Here is a 6,000-nt window from a genome sequence, read left to right as displayed (position 1 = left end):
ATCTGTGGGTCTTCTGGCAGAGTTCAATTTATTTCACATGTGAGAAAACGTGGGGGCTCGTGAGAGTTTAGTGGGGAAAGTGCTGGCTGAATTACCAGGAAGTCATGAGTTTTGAACTCCGGCACCCATGCAAAATGCCAGGTGGGGTCACACTTGTCTGTAACAGCAACGCTGGGAGGCAGAAGGGCCAGAGATGAGTGGATCCCAGGGGCATTCCGGCCAGTGTCTGTGGATGAAATAATGAGTTCCCAGTTCTGGGAGAGACCTTGTCTCAAAAAACTAAAAGGAAAACTATAGAGAAAGACAGCCAGCATCAACATCTAGCCTTTGCCAACATGGGCAAGCGTGTATACACCATCATACACATGTGTATTCACATCTACATGTGTACCTATCCCTGAGCACACAAGCGAAAAATGCAAGTCGTTTGCAACTTAAGACCAGAAGTATATTAGTGAGTGTGGTAAATTGGCAAATAAGGCCAAATTGCATCATTCTTGTTATGCAAGCTTCTTTGCAGCCTGAGTCCCACACTTTTCCAATATGTGTGAGGATTACATAGGTAATTGAAATACCACAGAATGCAATGCAAATAAGTAACTTTCGTCTATCTCTCCGTTTGCAGTGGAGCAATGATAATACCAATTTTATCTTCTTTCCGGGGATATCCAGATAATTAAAGGAGATTCAAATATTTGAGTAAAGCTGAATAAAAATACTGATTTATGCTGTCTCTGTATCTTACAATCTCAGTTTACATTCAAGAAATATTGTTAACTTTGATTAAACACTTGGCTACAAATTCTTCAGGAATATCTGAGTCAGTTATAGTGAAGAATTGGTAAGGAACTCGATAACTGGATCTGAAAGGGAAAGGGAGGACATTAAAATGGAGGAAGAATGAGAGGGGAAATAAGAACATCAGAACAAAAGAAAGGTAAAATGAAATCTGAAGCGTTTATGAAACATAAGGCTTTAGTGAAATGATCAGCAATAATAGTCTCTGCTGAAGATAAAGACTGGGATTTGTTGGTTCTTGATACCTCAGGAGCACTTGTATCAATTTCAAAGATGTTTCTAAATGCACAAGGCCCAACTTCCTCTACAGAATTCAAGTAAATAAGTATGAATTAATACATGAACACATTCTTGGATAAATAACTTCACTTTATTCCAATGTAATTTAAAATGAAACCTGCCAATATTATACAGGAACATTATCTCCAAAGACTCTCATTCATCTACATAAGACTTCTCTAGATGTTACACTTATTAGATTGATGGGTCTGTCCTGTAGAGTTTGATAAAGTTGCATATTCTCAGTCTGTTTCCTGGACCTACTACTAGGTCTGAGCCTCACAGTAGGAGTACCCATTTGAAGTTTTAACTTGTGCCCTGGCCGTTCTTATTTGTGTTGATGTTGATAAAATCTGTTCTATAAAACATATTTTTTAAGCACAGAAACAAAATATTATTTACCCTTTTCTCCAGAATTTGATGTATGAATGATATGTATTTGGTGTAATCTTGAGTCATTGTCAACTTGATAGAATATAGAATCATTTGGGAGACAGGTCTCTTGCCGTGTTTGTAGAGAATTATCTCAATTATCTTAATTAATATAGGAATATTCATATTACTTATGGGCAGAGCCATTCCATGAGTGAAGGACCTTGGACTGTATGAAATGGAATAGGCAAATATGCATTCATCTGTGTTTCCTGATTATGGATGTGATGAGGCCAGTAGCTTCAAGATCCTCACTCCTTTACTTCCCTGCTATGATGGAATTTACCCTTGAACTGTAAGTTAGAGTAACACATACTCTATGAAGTCGCTTTTGTTGGGATTTTGTCATAGCTATGGCTATCTGAGACATTGGAATTCAACATTTCTTTTTTTTCAAAGTGAGCAATGGAAGAATAGATGATCAGCAATTCCATGTGTGATCAAACACTGCTCCAGGTTAGATATAAATTTTAAATGGAGCCTAACAACATACTCCATAATGTTAATGTAGAAACATATCTGAAGCTTTATTTCCTTGTCTTCATATTCACCAGCTTCATGAATCTTTTATCCTTAGTTTGGCAACCACCTCTTTCTGACTCCAGTAATGGAAATCCTAAGCTATCTGACCTAACATTCTAATTTCATTTCCTTACAAGGAATCAGTGGTAAATATATACATATTAGATATTTTAATAATTTTATTTAAATAATTATTTTGGTTAAAAATTGCTGGTTTGGCCGGGCGGTGGTGGCGCACGCCTTTAATCCCAGCACTCGGGAGGCAGAGCCAGGCGGATCTCTGTGAGTTCGAGGCCAGCCTGGGCTACCAAGTGAGTCCCAGGAAAGGCGCAAAACTACACAGAGAAACCCTGTCTCCAAAAACCAAAAAAAAAAAAAAAATTGCTGGTTTGCTTCCTGTTACTTAGAATATGAGTTATCTTATTTCTCTTCTGATACTGAGTTGCTAGTCAGTCACTTGCTCTGACAGATTGTCTGTTATTCCATTGAAGAGGAACGTGTCAATATCTTATCAAATCTTCAAATGAGAAATTTGACCCAGTCATGCTCAGCTCATGTCTGGGTTTCTTTAAAGTTCTGCTGGACTCACTTAGAATTTCCTTTCCAAAAGTCATGTGTTACTGTTCCTCCATAGGCCACTCCTAGGATCTTCTCATCAGCCCTTCCTGAAGGTAGCTTCTGGCCTGAAATGATATCTATCTCCATTTGCTTATGATACCCTGCCCCTTTCACTCATGTCTAGCTTCATATTTGGGCCATCTTTATCTGAATGACATGAAATATCACCACATTCTGGACTGAGAACTTTATTCTTGGGCTGTCAGTGGACTAAGGAGAAATATGCCTTAACAGTAATGAAAAACCAGGAAGTGATTTCTCTAATTTGATTTGAGTGCAAGAATCTAAACTCATTATATACCATTTTTCCTTTCAAATTGTGCTTGGGGTTTCCAGTCAGCCAGACATGGACTTAACACTTGGCTTCACTATAAACATCTAAATATTACTCTAGACTTCCAAGTAGCACTTTCATTGTGAAATGAGAGCAACATTAGTAATTTTATTCAGCTGGTTTTGAGATTTATGTTCTGGCACGATATGCTTTGCACATTTCTGAGTACATGGTAAATTCTTGACAAATGGTGGTTTTATGAGGTGTTCTCTACGAATCTTCTCCAGGACCCTGGTATCTTACACATTTGTGTCAGGATATGAGGAAACAGTGTGGACACTTTTCAGAATTCCTTAAGATGAAGTGCAGCTGGATCGTCTCTCTTGTACAATTCCTGTTGTCTAAAAATAGTTCATCTTCTGTTTTGTGTCAACAGCCATTAGCAGCTCCTCAGAAATCCATTGACAGCTCAGCAGAACCTCTGTGCTTGTACCCTACTCTTTGACCCAGAGGCTAAATTTCTTTATGCTTTCTAGTATATCACAGCCCTCTTGCCCTTACATCATCTACCTATGAATATATACATATGCAAATATGCATTAGCCATATACATATATCACGGTTTTTTCTCACTGGAAAAAAACTACAATGGTCATGTTTAAGAAATTTATCAATGAAGTCATTCATCTGAAGGAGTTACTAATCACAAAAGCAGTGAAGAAAATAATGTGTGTTGGTTATGAATATTGTGGCTTCTCCTTATGAAGGGAGAGGTGGAAATCCAGGAGAGTTATGATTCAGTAATTTATTAACAGTAGCACAAACATATTTGGCTCTGATATACTTGCTAATAGAAGAAAGAATTTCTTTGTTTCCCTATCATGACCATAGATTTGGATGAGCACAGAAATAAAAATAATGCTGAAAATGCTGAGTGATCACTTCACATGATTTCATATTATAGATTAAAATGTTTCAAGTCATTTCATTCAGAGAAATTTTAGGTAAATATTGTTACCACCCTACATTGTAGAAGAGACAACTGAGATGGGGGGCGGGGTGAGAGGCTGAGCACCATGACCAATTGCCTCATGTAGTCAGTGGCAGATCTGCAATGCCTACACTGAGTAGATGACTCAAAGTGCATAGACAGTGTGTCCATAGCACTGAACACTCAGCAGCAAGCTTTTGACATAAGACACAGAGTACATATTTTTTTGATAATTTCCCTATCTTGTGTATCTATCACAGTCAGTTCACCAGATGCAAAGTAAAACTCAATGATCAAACATAAATGAAGATGGCTGTCTTTGAACTAAAGTTTATTTAAAGAAAAGTGTGCAGAGACCACCCTTCTTCAGGAAAACGAGTGAGTATTCTATGTCATTCTTCAAAAAGCATAGCAATTTCTTCTTATAAATTAAGTCAAATGAATTTGAATAAACTCATTGTTCCCATTCCAGTTTTCTACCTTGGCCAAGTGCAGTGGTCGGAGCCCTGGAGGAAATAGTAATATTAACTATTCCAGTTAGAACCAGCAGACAATTAGCCCATGGCCAGCAGCCTTTTAGCCTGGGCAAAATTGGGTCAGGCCAAACATACTTGCTTAATCTTTCTGGGACTTCATCCTTAAATGAACTAGTAACTCTTTTATTTCAACAAAATAGGAAAAATAAATAAATACACCCCTTTTCCAGTTAAAATCCTTGTCAGTACATCCCAACCAGAGATGGACATTTCAGACAAACTTACCTCACTGTTAAGTGACTGTACTAGAACCATTGAATTATTAACTGATAACACATCACTTCATTGTAATGATTTGTTACTTAGGTTTTATAACTAAGAAGTAAGTGACTGGACTGGAAAGAAAGACAGAGAGGGGGAGGGGGGCTATCTGCGTTCATACTTGAGCTATGATAATTTCGGCTAATAAAAAAAAAGGAACATGAAAAGGTCAGGTCCAATAACTAGGCCTAAGATGACAGTCTGAGCTCAGCCCAGACTCTGACCTGGTAAACACTCAGAATTCCTCAGAACCGAGCAAAGTGGGTTCTGTTTGCCAGGAAAAGCCATTACTCTCCTATCGCTTCCACATCCCCCATTGTCTGTCTAGAAAGAGCATCTAGTTTTCTATTAATTCAAATAAGTCTCCAACAGATCCATGTCTCAGGCTCGGTTCCAGGCTGTTCCTGCTAACAGGCCCTACTCCCTCTGCAAAACAAGCCCCCTTATAACTGGCAGAACTATCTGGCCATTTTGTTCTTGTCTCTCACTGATATTCTCTCTCACCTCTCTCCCTACCCCTGCCCCTGTCTCTGCTGTTCTCTCTGATAGCCATGGCAATCACCAGTCTGCTCTAACCATGGCTGTTTTGGACTCTTCCAGATGCCTCCTGCTATTCTCTCACATGAGCAATAAAAACCTTCTCTCATTCATAAGTGGTCATCTAGATTATTTCTTTACAATTTCTAGTTATGATGTAGAGAAGACTATCTCAGTTTTCTCTCTTGGGTTTTGTGTCTAAAAACCACAATTATGAAGCCTAGAAGCTCTCGTCTGGATACAATAAGTTAATGTGTACATGCTGAGTGCTTAGAAAAGACTCTCATGCATAACAACAAAAAGGTAATAAACGTTACTGACTGCTATGGTGAATGAGTTATTAACTTTGACAAGTTTTAGTAACAAACTGATAAATGTCTCATACCTGAGACAAAGTTCTTTTTAAAATGCTATTCTGGATTAAAAACAGTTTCAGCTCTTAAGAGTCTTTAAAATGTGCCATTAAAACTTAGAAGTATCTTAAGGATATTTAGAAAAATTATGTGCCAATTACATTAAGACATTCCAACCAAGAGCTAAGAGAATGTTCAAGAGGTAAAATACTTGCCTTGCAGCCGGGCGGTGGTGGCGCACGCCTTTAATCCCAGCACTCGGGAGGCAGAGCCAGGCGGATCTCTGTGAGTTCGAGGCCAGCCTGGGCTACCAAGTGAGTTCCAGGAAAAGGCGCAAAGCTACACAGAGAAACCCTGTCTCGAAAAACCAAAAAAAAAAAAAAAAAAAAAAAAAAAAAA

Source organism: Peromyscus californicus, unplaced genomic scaffold (assembly GCF_007827085.1).
Source record: "Peromyscus californicus insignis strain IS unplaced genomic scaffold, ASM782708v3 Scaffold_7__1_contigs__length_154581171, whole genome shotgun sequence".
Classification (NCBI taxonomy): Eukaryota; Metazoa; Chordata; class Mammalia; order Rodentia; family Cricetidae; genus Peromyscus; species Peromyscus californicus.
Note: the sequence above shows the minus strand (reverse complement) of the source record.